Genomic DNA, 15,901 nt, shown 5'->3' with positions numbered 1-15,901 from the left:
GAGTGACTATTAGGTGAATGAGTAGGAATGTGATAGTGTGTGTTTGAATGTTATGGAGGGGGTACACGCCTGTGTGTTTAATGCAGTCTGAGTGGATGTGAGAGAAGGTGTATGAGTGAGTGATTGGTGGGTAAATGAGTATGAATGTGATCGTGTGTTAGAATGTTATGAATGGGTGCGTGCCTCTGTGAAGAATGCCACATGAGTGGACTCGAGAGAAGGTGTTTGGGTAAGTGACCTGGTGGCTGAATAAGTAGGAATGTGATAGTGTGTGTTTGAATGCTCTGAGTGGGAAGGTGTGTTCCTGTGTGGAGAATGCATTGCAAGTGGATGTGAGATGTTTATAGGTGGGTGAGTGAATGGTGGGTGAGTAGGAATGTGAGTTTGTGTGTGTGAATGTTCTGGGTTGGTGTCAGTGTGAGTGTATGTGAGAGAAGGTATATGGGTGAGTGACTGGGTGGTGAATGGGTATGAATGTGATTGTGTGTGTGAATGGTCTGGGTGGGTGCATGCCTGTGTGGTGAATGCAGTGTGAATGAATGTGAGAGGAGATGTAAGGGTGAGCGACCATTGTGTGAAAGGGGATTCTGGCGCGCGCGCGCGTGTGTGTGTGTGTGGCCTTAGGATACTCGGGATCACTAGAGCATTTTTGACACATTCTTTATTGACTTGGCATCTTTAACTGGTATTTTCGGGCAAAGCCAAGTTCATGTGTGTCATTGCCTGGATAGACTGGCATTTTGGTGCAGCCATTCTAGCCATGGCTTACTGTGGCATGACATGTATTACTCTGCATCTTTGCTAAAGCATGCATGATAAGTAGTATTACCTTGCTAGACTGATGTTTTGTCGTAGCGCCCTGTATATTTCTTATTGCAGCATGTCCTTTTTTTAAGTGAACGTCTACGATGAGGCAAGCATGATAAGTGTTCTTGTGGGTCTAGTCTGGCTTACATTGGAACCAGTTTAGACATGTTTTCGTATTGTGACATGCCACTTTTAATGGCTAAACCAACAAGAGTATTTTCTTACATAGAGTACTGGCATATATTGGCATATATTGGCAGAGCCAGCGTTGTGCCTATTGCCAGTAATGATACTATAAAAAACATCTCAAAGCGAACATGAGTATGTTCTTATATGGGAATACTGGCATATGTTGGTAGTAATCTGTTGTTCTCATGTTTGTTATATGTAGCTTATTACTACTCTCCGGTTCTTTTGAGAAGCAGATCCCCCAAAAAATAAGGGAGACTACCTTATTTGAGGTAACAAATATGTTGGTAGAGCCAGCATGAAAATGTATGGCCAGAGCCAGCATGAAAATGTGTTTTATAATGGCATATATTGCAGTGACTGGCATGATAAGGCATTGGGAAATTGCACTTTTGGTGACTTGCATCTATTGTACTTTTTTCATGAGTTACCCTACACCCTACAAAACCGATTGCAAACTGTCAGGCATTTTACTGAAATTTCCCAGAAAGTGTAGTGTGTAATGCACCATTTTAAACCATTATTTAATACATTTTCTCATGAGAGCGGGAACAATCCCCCTGACTCCCCCAACCCGTTTTCGTTAATTCGGGGCCCCCTCGCTATGCTCGGTCGCAATCGTATACTTTGCCAAATATTTACACCCTTCAATAAAACAACTGACCAGCCACCACTGGTGGCTGATATAATTTAAGCAGGCACTGCCCCCTTCTTTCTACGCTAGGTGAAACATTTAAGCTTTGGTTTAAAAACATATTTACTGCTTTCACTTGGAGTAGTGCACGCCCCTTCAGCGGCATGATCATCATGGACATTGCACACACGTGTGGCGTGCCCTGTGCTTTGTTAAGGAGCTTGGAGGGGCCTCAGCATGGCTCACAGGGGGCCCCACACATTTTGTGCTACGCCACTGGGCCCTTGATAATGCTTTGGCTGCAAAGATATCTGTCTGGCCACTCTTTCCCGTGGATGCAGGGGTTTGGTAGCAATGTGGGGTCCTATGTCCGGGAGAATCTCATCCCGTCATAATGACCCGCACAACCCACACACCAGAAGGCGAAAATACACAGATAGCCCGGGTTCTGCGTACACCAATCTGGACCCACAGGGAAAAAAGGTCACCCAGGTTGATGTAAACCCCTAACAAAATCGTGGCAACACCACTGTGACCCCACAATGTAAGGCCCTTATTTTTGAACTGTCAGAACAACACAAATCCTTCTGTTTGTTTACAATTCCTTCCTTGGTGCAGAGGGTGCGGTGCGCTACACGACGGCTGCCTATTATGCTATGTAAAAACAGCACGCCAGTTTACCGGGCTTGTGCTGATTACCTTGGGTTGATTATTGGGCAGTAAATGCCCTTTCAACTTAGATATCAATGGTGGGGTATCAGGGTCGGACTGGAACATTAAATGGTCACAGGCACCAATGAAAAAGTGGCCCACAGTTGCAAATGGCAATTCATTCCTTTTATGACAGACTGTTTGAATAGTACACAAGGGGGAGGTTTTTGATAAAATGCGATGCAAAATGTGCATTTTAAAGAATATTTATTTAGTAACACTGGTCAAAACTGCTAGCTGCATGGTGAAGTAACTTATCAAACTGGCCCACATGGGCCAAAACACTGGCCCATTTTGACCCAAAAAACTGGCCCATCCTAACATTTTGTGTTTGTGGTTTGGGCATTGCCCTATAGGTCAGTCCGAGTCTGTGGGGTACCATCCTTTGAAGCTAAAACTGCATTTGTTTTTTACATATCTTCCAAAATTGCCCAAGCATGGTCAACAGACACAATACAAAATCATACGTAAATAAGATATAGCATTCCCGCTTCTAAGCGCTGCAATAATATTTGTTATTATTCAACAACTTAATGACACTGAATGTATTGACCTAGGACTTGCCAAGTGCAAGCTTATGCTACGTCAGGCGAGCCTTGCACCCACGAGCTATTCACACAGCTGCACAATATACCAAAAAGTCACGTTCCATTCTACTCTCTCTGCCGAGGAATGGTTTGGGGAAATCCGGCCCATGCTACATAACGCCTGCACTGGTGCAAAACAACGCTCCAAGTCTGTTTTGCGCCAGTTTTCAATGCTTCTGTAATAACGAAAGGAACCAATTCAAATTGCAGTCCGTATTACACAAACATTTTAGAACCAAGGTAAAATGGAGGAAATGGACGGTGGGGTCTTTATAAAACTGATATTTGAAACACGAATCTTTTTGAAAATGGAGCAATTCTTTTAGCTATTTTTGCTTCGGGATAAGAACAAGATCACACTGATATTACCTCAAACTTGGAAAGTGGGGGACATGGCCATTGCAGCGTTGTATATTATTCAAACGCTGTAAAATAAAATAGGGCAAACCCAATTTGATGGATTTTTTCGAAGTTTGGAGCAGATTTCAGTTTGCTTCATTATATGTTACCCATGTAGTGACAAGGGAGCGAAAGGTTTTCCCACCCTTCTCTTAACACTGGTGAGAAACATTTTCATGTTTCCTTTTAGCCCAGGTCACCTGCTCCCGCTCGCCTTAGAGTTATTACTGTCTGCTCACTATTAATAAAAGGTGCAAACTAAGGTCCAGATTTACCAAAATGGTTTCAACGGCACTTCCTCAGGTTCAAAATGTTTGTAAACCAGGCCCTAAGAGTCTAGTAAGGGCCCGATTCATGGAACATTTCGCATGGGTGAAAAGTGACTTTGCACTGGTGCAAAGTCAGCAAACATCCTGATTCACGGAGCAGTGCAAAGTGCATTTTTGCAGTGCAAAGTGTCTTAGCACCACTTTTGCACCGGTGCAAAGTCACTTTGGACTGCAAAAATGCACGCTGCACCGCTCTGTGAATCAGGGTGCTTGTTGGCAGTGCGGCAGTGCGGCAGTGCAAGGTCACGTTGCAGCGCGCTAAAGATTCCATACATCGGGCCCTAAGGGGCTGATTGCCAAAGATTTGCTGAACTGGTATTAAAGAGACGCTCCAGGAGTCTGCGGGTCTGCTCCAGTTTAAGGCTTTGAGACATTATAGGATGGCAGGTGCAGATCTGAGGTGCTCGCGGTCATCTCTCGATTGACTCCAGAGCACATCTTTTGCGAATCAGGCCATAAGAATTTGTGTTAAGGCCCCCAATTTGGGCGGCTCACACAGCAGTCATAGGACACGCATATCAACGGTGCGGTGCTGTGGGCGTCTGCTACCTGGAGCTCTCTTGATCCCACCGCACAAATCCAGGCTGTGCCGCACATTAGCTGGGATGAGAGAAAAGTTAATCTTTGCATTTAGAGTCTTACCCTCAGCAAACCTGCGTCTCCAGCCACCAGACTGTGCACCCGGCGCTAATTCTGTCTCGCAGCATTAATCAGGAAAAAGCACGCCAGGTGTCACGGAAGCTAAAATGGCATTTTACCGAAGTTCCCCAGAAGTAATTAATTTCTTCAATCAAGTAAACAGGCATTGTTTACATGTCAGCAGACAGACGCATGATTTTAGATGTCAGAAGCACAACTCACAGTATGCAGAATATATACTAAGTATAAAACTTTACAGTGGGAAATGCCAAATATCTGTCCTTCATAAGTATCAATCTTTAATTATTTATTAATCTCTACGAATGTCTGTGGATTTAGGAATAGACATGTGCACAGACCCACACACAAGTACATACTATCCTGGTCCTCAAACACGCATGAAATGACAGATGGGCATTCATTTCATCTTCATATCCAAAGCCTGAAGCTGTTTGAATGCTTATTTATGGTTAATGGTTAAACGCTTTTTAATGTTAGGATGAGTTTTGTGATACATGGAATGAACTACATGCTCATAGTGCCTTGCATACTTAGTGATTCAAGCACACCGCCGTTGTATCACAGGCATATTTGTTAAAGTTAAAGGTATGTGGAAATTCTAATGTTCCCAAAATGCACTTTGATGTTATGCAAAGTAGCTAGGTACAATGGGAGTGTACGAGACAGTCCATTTTAGAATGATAACCTATACGCAAATCATTTACATGGCCTTTCTAGTTTTCGATCCTATGCTTTGCTCAGTAAGACACATGTAGTATTCTTATTATGATTATAGTATGAACTGGACGTGTTCATTAGGCAGGAGCATTGTAATATTTTAAAAAGAGACAGTTTACAATGTTAGTACAATTACATTGTTTCCTTTTAGCTGGCTTCTTTTGCAGAGTATACACATCACTTTGTCTCTTAAACTGACCTTTCTTCTTCAAAAGGGATGCACTCAGATTAAAACCAATGATCTATGTCTTCTGTGAGGAACAAGGCAATATTTAATTTTGTGGACTGGCCACTGATTGGTTGGTAGTGCTGCTGAATCCACACATGTGTTACAGTAATCACAAACAATACAAATTAGCAAAATATATAAAATAGAAAACAGAGTTGTGGTCTGGTCTTCTGATCTCTTGCAAGGGCTGTCAGAATCTTTGCACCTCTGCTGAGCCTATCCACATTTTCATCATTTTTTAAAATCAATTTCCATCCTCGTTTTGAGGATGGGAACAGATTGGGTACAGTAGCGGATAATAACGCTCCTCTATAATTTTTAAAAATGCACAGAAGGGTCACTACTGATTACATTTTAAAGGTGGTGAGAAAGTGGGAATTAGAGATGCCAGAATTCTCTCCCCCCTGTGGTGGTCCCCCTGCAGACTTTGTTTTTATGACATAAAGGGATGAGTATCCCTTTTCACAGGAAATAAAAAACGTTTGCCACTTCTGGGGTGGTGATTACCATTTTAACGACCACCTTTTGGGTAGCGGTAACAATTGGGGGACCTTCTAGTTAGTATTTGACCTCCTCATGAGAGAGTATTTTGCATTTGTAGTATTTCTATGAAGACGACATGCGCTAAATACCATCAGACCCAGGATGAGGCAGATTGCAGTAAAACCAGACCCTGTTTGCAAGTTTTAGCTGTTTGTAGCATGGCCACTGACCTCATAATGAGTCTCCCTGCCATCGCCCCTCGCTGGAGAAATTAGTTTGTCAATACATGCCCAGGCAATGTTCTGTGAAAATCAGCCAGTTTGATATGTAACCCCAACCAAGGAAATAGAAAGTGAGGTGAGGGGGCGATATTTACATAATTGATCAAATATGACATATATGCAGTCACCCAGATGCAGGCACCTATGGAGTGCAGCCGCCTATGCACTTCTGGAAAGAAGAGATTGTCATATTTGCCACCTGCCGTGGTGTGCAGGACTTGTGTTCCTCAAGTAAACCAAAAGCCCAGTTGGAGCGCTATTGTAGAACCTCAGCCCACTTTACCATGTGGGCGTGAAAAAAGGTAGAGCAACCTGTCGTTCATTGGAATGCTGGCAGAGGCTCCATTTGCTTTGCACAATGGAAGGGAACCATGAGGTAACATCACCCAGGGGAGGGGCCACAGATGTCTCCTACTCTGGAACAGGTGAGATCCCACAGGACCACCACACACATGAATCAGTTATTGGGAGACTTGAATTTCAACCCATGTGAGACCACTAGATGTAGACCAGCAAAAGGCCAGTCTAAATCTTAGAGGTGTTCTGCCAAGGTTTATGGTTCTGTAATATTGATCTGATACAATGATCTTGCGGAGAATAATGAAGAGGGTGTATTTACAGGGATTTGGGGTGCATTTAAAGGCCCAAAACAGAAAACCCTTTCACATGAATGGCAGGCCTTTAAACCCTGCAACAAAAACGGCCTGGCTTTTGCTTTTGTTTTTCATGTAAAGTTAAAGAGCCATGTGGAAAGAGGCCTACCTGTCATTACCAATGAACAAACAGCATTTTAATTTACAAAAGGAGGAATACAAGATCCATGTGACATGGAAAACAGGATTTTTAAACATTGAAAGAAAAAACGGCCTGCACATGTGTGTGCAAATTAAAACGGCTTTAGAAAGCCAAAATGGGAAAAAAATATCACTGCTTACAGAAAAATGTCAGGAAAATAAAACATGAGGTGTGCGTTGACAAAAGCAATGTATATCATGTTTCACCCACAAAACTCCAGTGACATTTAAAGAGACACTTTGGGCCTGATTCATGGAATTTCTTGCACTGTCCAATGTGACTTTTCACTGGTGCAAAGTGACTTTGCGCTGCCAACAAACACCCTGATTCATGGAGCAGGGCAAAGTGTACTTTTGCACTGCAAAGGGACTTTGCACTGCAAAAATACACTTCCCACTGCTCCATAAATCAGGGTGTTTGTTGGCAGTGCAGAGTCACTTTTCACCAACGAAAAGTCACGCTGCACACTGCAACAAACTCCATGAATCGGGCCCGTTGTGTACCTGCAGCTCTTTGCCTGTAAAAGGTTACTGTTTTTAAAGGGATTTATCGTGTTGCAATTGCTTCCTGTGACAAGCATTTCCAGTGAGAGACAAAGAGGATATGTCCAAATGCCAAACCCAAGTTCAGGACAGCAGTTGCTTCTCCTCTGTGCAGAGTCAGGCCATGGGCAACACTTCTGTGCTGGCTCTGCATCAGGAACGTGGCCATACCTTTTTCTGCATGTGCCCCAAATACTGGTGTAGGGCATTTAATGAATTCACAATATCTGTGACACTATTCCAGATGTTGCGATTGCAATGTGTACATATTGTCTTTTTGCCTCGGCTATAAATCTCTACTTCATGAATTTCTACTTCATGAGCATTGGGACTGCTAACACTTGCAAACCCACGCAATTATAGTCTCCAGGATCAGGCCTAGAACTAATATGAACCTGGAGTAGGCCTATTTACACTGAATTGTTTTCTGTTCCAATCTCCCAGCATATTTTGCAATTATTTCCGAGTGACTTAAAGCTATTTGAAAGTGTATTTGTAAATAGAAAGCAATATTGTATAACCCACATGCTAAGTTAATATATTGCAGTAAGTGGAATGAAAGATTGATACAGTAATTTACTGTTGTGAATCACACATAACAGTAGACAGAGCAATGGTAATACAGAAACGTCAACACGAAGATGACTGCACTGTTAATAAATGAATGCACTCCTACTCTCAGCCAATGGACAAAAGGGATGAGTTAGAGCATTCATTCAGCAATACTGAGTGGAAATGAGGAGACGGGAAGTTGGTAGACAGTCACTCCGAACAGGCAAAAGAGCACATCACATGGCGTCTGAGATTTCTAATCTCTGACACCAGGTACATATTTGCGTTCTTCCTCTGCCACACTTAGTGGAAGTGCAGTGAGCATCCTAGCCAGTCTAACTATGCTAAGTTATACAAGCTTGGATCTCGCTCGCTCACTCACTTGGTCATATGCAGGGCGCTTCCAACCAGGCTCACATGTTCGTGCACATGGGAGGACCTTAATAAGAGTCAATCCTGTGCCGTGACATGCTAGCATAATGTTCCACATGCAGCACAAAAACAGCTCTTTTCAACTTCAAGCTGTCCTGGTCAGAGGTTCCTGCCCATGGGTTTCATGTTGTCGAAGTCTTTGACCCTGTCGCTCCGGCTGAGGTCGTGGGAGGCAGGTCCATGAACAGGCTGTACAGTGGTTGCCGGTATCTGTGGAATTTAGTGAATGTATACATTCATTGAGACATCATTTATGTGGCGCAGCTGAGTGGTGGTGTTCCACTTTAGCGCGTAAACAGACACCACTGTTTTACTATACAAAGGTATCTATCAGTCAGTCAGTCAAACAACTTTATTTGGATTTAAAATAAATTGATCAGAGTACAAACAATTCAAATAAAACAGAAGACAATGTAAACATGACTAATAAAATATTTCAGCTAAAACAGAGTGACTAAATAAGATCACAGAGCAAGTATCGAATCCATTACAGATTTCCTGAGACTCAATGCACTTTCCAGGTAGTGGAGTAGAGTCAAGGCCACCACCACAGGGGCCTTAGCTGCTAGAATAAAAACCAAAGCTGGCCAGCACTGCCTAAAGTTAACATGACGGAGTATCAGTGTCATTGTTCTACTCCTAATCGACAGGTAAGCAGGGCAGAAAGATAATAAAATGCATAAGATCTTCAGTTCCAGCATCACATGATATGATATGATATTTATAACGCGCTTAATACCCAGAGGTTTCTAAGCACGGACAGAACCTGTGTTGCTCCGCGTCGTCTTGCTTCCAAAGAGAGCACGTTGCCACTGAGCTATCCTCCCGAGCCATAACAAACAGCCTGTATTCTTTGAAATTACCATTTGATTTCTTGACCATTTAGCAGTAATTGCCCATAGGGGCAAAAGACTGAGTCTCGCCCTGGTTTTCAGAACTCACTATCTTTTGAAATGAGTCCACAAAAGATATTCCGAGATTGGGGATGTGGACAAAAGAACATATGAACGGTTGGACATTCTTTGTAGCTCGATTTGTTCATGACTTTAGAAGGTGGTTTAAAAGCAAACAGGTCAGGCTAGCTTTCATATTTAGCCAGACTTTGAACCACAATTTAATTGGCTCAATACAAATCACATCTTCAATATATTACATCCCTATTCTGTGTGTACAGCAAACGTAGGGGCTGAGTTAGGGAAGTCTAATACTTTTTTTTTTAAAGTTTCTCTTCTAGTTGTAAGCCCTTCACATCTGCCATTGCCCATAAAGTTGTGCCAAATCTAGCAACCGGTTTAGCCTTGGAAGAGTATATTCACAGCATTATGCCCACTGGCTGCACTTTGCATAGCTTAGCCAAACGCATTATACACCCCCCTCCCGTACCCCCTTGCACTCCTGTGACATTTTGGTTTCGGACTGTCAAGGGCCAACAAAAAGACTGGGAGGTTACATTTTCCGTGATCGGCCTGACACACCAAAATAGTCGATTTAGAGGCATTGATTAATGGATAGATGCAAATTGGACATGCAACAGATGTAGACATTAATCAAAGCTTGTAATGATCGTGGGGTTCTTGTGGGTAACACAGTGTCCTCAGCATACCTTAAAAGCGGGATCGACATGCCACCAAATTTGGGAACATCTGCGTTAGGTTCAACCAAATGTTTGCATGGATTGTTGACATATCGCGGATTTGACAAAGGGACAAGGACACAGCCCTGAAGCATTCCGACACCGACAGAAAACCATGGTGTACAATGACCTTTGCCTCCAGATCTCACACAGGCAATGTTGTTCAGATATACCATGGCAAGAACATTAACAAGTTCATTGGGAAAGCCTATTGAGGCCAAGATGGACGGCAACATTTAGCCCATTGGCCCTATCAAATGCTGCTCTGACATCCATAAAGCTTAAATTGAGTTTTTCTTTTTTGAGGTAGATGTAGTTGAGATTATCAGGGATACATTAAGCACTGAGTCCTGGGTTCCTAGATCTTCCTTGACCCCTAATCGGGTTTGCACAAGAATGTTATTAACTTCAACCCAATCTTGGAATCTAGCCAAGATGACCCTAATGAAAATGTGGAAAGAAGAATCCAACAAAGAAATAGGGCGATAAGCGGTTGGTACAATTTAAGGGCCTTTTTTTTTAATAATGAGGCCATATAATAGCTTGGTTTAAAAAATGAGGACATTTACCAGTAGTAAGTAATGAATTAAAGCCTACTGTCATTAAAATTAGCCAAAACTCCTCTTGTCTCCAGAATAGGTCTACAGGTATGCAGTCTGGATCTGGGAACTTGTTCAGAGATAGAATGTGTATTGTTTGAGGCTAACCTAGGTCCGGTGCGCTCGTGCTATGTTGAAAATCACTATGTCATACAAAGGATTAGGATAGCTGCAGCCTGTGGGTGGAGGGAATTCTGCCCCGATCCCCTAATACACAGTAAGATAACAGTATAGGTTGGCACTCAGAAGTTTAGACTGCACTTCTCCAATAAGTGATATGTATATAATGATTAGAATATAGCAGTGCAGTTCGTAAGATATAGTTCTCTTTAATAATAGCACTAAGCCAACACATGTTTCGACATCTAGTCATTCTCAAGGCTTCAGAAGTGCACCTTTGTATGTCTTGTTGGTAGTGAATTGCCTTGGTGTTTTATATATTCAAACTTAATAAATCCCCTGATATTAGGGCTGTGTCCAGCATTCCGTTGTGCTTGATCTCTTGATTTTCAAAACTGATGTCCCAGTAGCCTCTCCGTTAATTGTTAATAGAGTTCAGTATTTCATGGATGAATCCATGTACAGCACTCCCTCTGGGATGTCCGGTAAGGAGTCACCCCTCCGCTCGGCGCGCCGCAGGTAGATGTTCACAGATAGCTTCTATGCAGCAACTCTTCTATAGAGAATCTATGATGATGCAATAGAAAGGCCAATGCCAGTGGAAGAGTGAAGAGTGACAGACTCAGGGATAGTCAGGTCAACATCAATTGTTTATGCAATGAGGAAAAAACGATCAACCCAGTCTGTATCTTGAACATTTGTTTCATGCACATGGCCTTTAATTAAATATCACTGTTCACCAATTGCCAAACATTCCCTGAGTCATTAATCATGGCGGCTTTGAGGAGTACTTCCAAAGCCAATAAGTCCAGTTCTTGATTTTTGTTGACGTGTCATTTTTTTAGACTGATTTCTGTCTCCAATAATAGAGGCTCTGTTCAAAGCCGGATCCGTCAAACCTTTGAAGAGATTCTTCTTTGCAATTCTACAAAGCTGAGCAAACCAATCATATTTTTGGTGAAAGTTAAGAGGTTTTACTGACTTAAAGAACACATCTGAAAACGAATTCAGAAGATCCAAGAAACCACAGTTAAGATCATGAGCCGCAGCATCGGGATCAATCATTATTCTGATTAATAACTGATTATTGAATATAACATCATGGTTAAAAAATAAATCATCAAAAAGTGAATAAAAACATGAAAATGATTGACTATGTTACCTAATGTTTGTTACTTTTAATAGTTACAAATTACAACAGGGCAAAGTGAAAATGTCCTATTAAGGCAACCCAAGTCATGCATTGGTCGACGTTACATGAATGTCTTGGGCAAGAAAGACAAAACAATACAAACAAGCATTGGCAAAGCCAACAGTTTTGCATAGAACCACGTAGGTCGTTCAGGCCTCCCATCAGGTCCAAGGCAGAGAGACTGGAGAGCCCACACATGCTTTTAGCACTGTTGCATGTTCCCAACTAACTACAAATACTTCACTTTTCCCCCTACCTTAAATGGTATGCAGGTACTAAATGCTAGGTCAGTGGCGCACTATGACCATTGAATGTATGCCGCCAGCCTCTACGGATGTGCAGTGCTCTGTTGTTTCCAGAAGGTAGAGTTGCACTGAAATAACACCCCCCAAAAAAGATAAAATACATGTGTGACATTTCCATGGATTCTTCGTCTTCCGAGCAGTCACAGAGATGAACTTTGAATTCACATTGGGGAGTCGTGGTCATGATTTTGCGGGTCATGTAGTGACCCTTTTCCTCTCTCATTTCCCTGCCCCTTTACTGTTCGAGAGGGGTCGCTTGTCCCGCCTCCCTCCCATACTAAGGGCAATAAAGTTAGGATTGTGTGGTTCAATAAGGTTAACAGACCCCCTTATTTTTTAAGGGCGCCACCGACTGTTCATCACTAGCCTGCCCCATTTGCAAAACGCTCAGATGGTGGTTATTCTGCAATTTGTATAATGTATTGGCTTTAGTTCTAGCTTCGTGACAGCAGGGCACACCCAAGGGAAGAAAATGACTGCATTCTGCCGGTGCACTGATTCACAAAAGTGAATAGGCACACGAATGCACAATGTAGACGTGGGCAGGAGGTGTGAGGGTGGTGGGACTGCCGCAACTGAACGTTCATTTTGATTCCAAGCTCATTTCCTCTGTACCAGGTGTTTTGCGGCCAGGATCGAACACTGGAGATGCCCCAAATAGAATTGCTCATGCTTTGCATGAGCCTTCCTATTTATTTTGCACATTTTCACCTCCCAAAACTTAGGTATAAATCAAGTGTCTAGCTGAGGGGCCCTTGTGGCCACAAACACCGATCCTACAACCTGCAGGTCTCTGCTTTAAATCAGGCGTTTGTTACTTTGGAACTGTGGCTGCAGAATTCATGAATCAGAACCATTGTATTTACAAATAAAATGTCACAGGGCACCTGTGATCCAGGCAGACGGAAGAATGGCTGTTTAGAAGGAAGAATGTATGGGGCGGGGTAGAATGATTAACAAAATAATAAATACAAACTTTGTCTCTGTCTTACTCCTACAGAATTGCAGTTTTCTACTGCATAAATAACAGGTGTTACTTTTTCCAAAATCCATGATTCTTATTTTATTGAACACTGGATGATGAACGACTTGGCCACCCAACCAGGTTTTCAACCTATAACTTGCAATGTGCATCCAGAGCCCCACAGCAAGAACAGTGACTCAATGAAGTATCTTACTTGATAGAGGGAGTTAGGTCCTCGGTTGGTGCAAGCAGGGTATTAGGCCCTGGTGCTGGGTAGGGTAAAGGGAGCTTCTTGGTGAAGAGTTTGTGTCCAAACAGTACCAAATCCCAAATAAGAGGGTGCATTTACACAAACGCACAATATTGTCATTCAACAAGAGCAGACACAAATATTTCTCTCCAGCTCAATGTATTGAAGAAAGTCATTGTTTGATCAAACATTGAAATCCCTTGCTAATGTCCATAAAACATCATAAAAGGCCAACGTAATCGAATAGCTTTCAAAACCAGCAATTCATCAGACAGACGTGCATCAGTCATCAGCCTCTATCCTGCATCAGTCATCAGCCTCTATCCTGCATCAGTCATCAGCCTCTATCCTTCATCAGTCATCAGCCTCTATCCAGCATCAGTCATCAGCCGCTATCCTGCATCAGTCATCAGCCTCTATCCTGCATCAGTCATCAGCCTCTATCCTGCATCAGTCATCAGCCTCTATCCTGCATCCATCATCAGCCTCTAGCCTGCATCAGTCATCAGACTCTACCCTGCATCAGTCATCAACCTCTATCCTGCATCAGTCATCAACCTCTATCCTGCATCAGTCATCAGCCTCTACCCTGCATCAGTCATCAGCCTCTCTCCTACATCAGTCATCAGCCTCTGTCCTGCATCAGTCATCAGCCTCTCTCCTACATCAGTCATCAACCTCTATCCTGCATCAGTCATCAGCCTCTAGCCTGCATCAGTCATCAGCCTCTATCCTTCATCAGTCATCAGCCTCTATCCTACATCAGTCATCAGCCTCTGCCCTGCATCCGTCATCAGCCTCTATCCTGCATCAGTCATCAGCCTCTATCCTGCATCCATCATCAGCCTCTAGCCTGCATCAGTCATCAGACTCTACCCTGCATCAGTCATCAACCTCTATCCTGCATCAGTCATCAGCCTCTACCCTGCATCAGTCATCAGCCTCTCTCCTACATCAGTCATCAGCCTCTGTCCTGCATCAGTCATCAGCCTCTCTCCTGCATCCGTCAGCAGCCTCTATCCTGCATCCGTCATCAGCCTCTATCCTACATCAGTCATCAGCCTCTGTCCTGCATCAGTCATCAGCCTCTGTCCTGCATCAGTCATCAGCCTCTACCCTGCACCAGTCACCAGCCTCTATCCTGCATCAGTCATCAGGCCTCTAGCCTGCATCCATCATCAGCCTCTATCCTGCATCAGTCATCAGCCTCTAGCCTGCATCCGTCATCAGCCTCTACCCTGAATCAGTCATCAGCCTCTATCCTCCATCAGTCATCAACCTCTATCCTGCATCAGTAATCAGCCCCTACCCAGTTTCAGTCATCAGCCTCTCTCCTACATCAGTCATCAGCCTCTGTCCTGCATCAGTCATCAGCCTCTCTCCTGCATCCGTCATCAGCCTCTATCCTGCATCCATCATCAGCCTCTGTCCTGCATCAGTCATCAGCCTCTACCCTGCACCAGTCATCAGCCTCTATCCTGCATCAGTCATCGGCCTCTAGCCTGCTTCAGTCATCAGCCTCTAGCCTGCATCAGTCATCAGCCTCTACCCTGCATCAGTCATCAGCCTCTATCCTGCACCAGTCATCAGCCTCTAGCCTGCATCAGTCATCAGCCTCTACCCTGCATCAGTCATCAGCCTCTCTCCTGCATCTGTCATCAGCCTCTACCCTGCATCCATCATCAGCCTCTACCCTGCATCCATCATCAGCCTCTACCCTGCATCAGTCATCAGCCTCTATCCTGCATCAGTCATCAACCTCTATCCTACATCAGTCATCAGCCTCTAGCCTGCATCAGTCATCAGCCTCTACCCTGTATCAGTCATCAGCCTCTCTCCTACATCAGTCATCAGCCTCTGTCCTGCATCAGTCATCAGCCTCTCTCCTGCATCCGTCATCAGCCTCTATCCTGCATCCGTCATCAGCCTCTGTCCTGCATCAGTCATCAGCCTCTACCCTGCACCAGTCATCAGACTCTACCCTGCATCAGTCATCAACCTCTATCCTGCATCAGTCATCAGCCTCTACCCTGCACCAGTCATCAGCCTCTCTCCTACATCAGTCATCAGCCTCTGTCCTGCATCAGTCATCAGCCTCTCTCCTGCATCAGTCATCAGCCTCTGTCCTGCATCAGTCATCAGCCTCTACCCTGCACCAGTCATCAGCCTCTATCCTGCATCAGTCATCAGCCTCTCTCCTGCATCCGTCATCAGCCTCTATCCTGCATCAGTCATCAGCCTCTATCCTGCATCAGTCATCAGCCTCTATCCTTCATCAGTCATCAGCCTCTATCCTACATCAGTCATCAGCCTCTGCCCTGCATCCGTCATCAGCCTCTATCCTGCATCAGTCATCAGCCTCTATCCTGCATCCATCATCAGCCTCTAGCCTGCATCAGTCATCAGACTCTACCCTGCATCAGTCATTAACCTCTATCCTGCATCAGTCATCAGCCTCTACCCTGTATCAGTCATCAGCCTCTACCCTGTA

The 15,901-nt window shown here is 43.9% G+C and overlaps 1 protein-coding gene across 2 annotated transcripts in view; it reads right to left on the bottom strand.

Moving 5' to 3' along the window:
* Positions 1-15,901, bottom strand: part of SAMD7 (sterile alpha motif domain containing 7) — a 219,440-nt gene that overhangs the window by 166,936 nt on the left and 36,603 nt on the right. The window contains exon 1 of one of the 2 annotated variants that reach the window (XM_069618539.1): positions 8,298-8,403. The exons of the other annotated variant lie outside the window; for it this stretch is intronic. The gene's annotated coding sequence lies outside the window, so the exon portion shown is untranslated. Of the gene's footprint in view, positions 1-8,297; positions 8,404-15,901 lie in introns of those variants that run through there. 2 annotated transcript variants of the gene reach the window in all.

This window comes from Ambystoma mexicanum, chromosome 10, assembly GCF_040938575.1.
Source record: "Ambystoma mexicanum isolate Mex_15411 chromosome 10, UKY_AmexF1_1, whole genome shotgun sequence".
In the NCBI taxonomy this organism is placed as follows: Eukaryota; Metazoa; Chordata; class Amphibia; order Caudata; family Ambystomatidae; genus Ambystoma; species Ambystoma mexicanum.
Note: the sequence above shows the minus strand (reverse complement) of the source record. Positions and strands in the feature narration are given on the sequence as shown.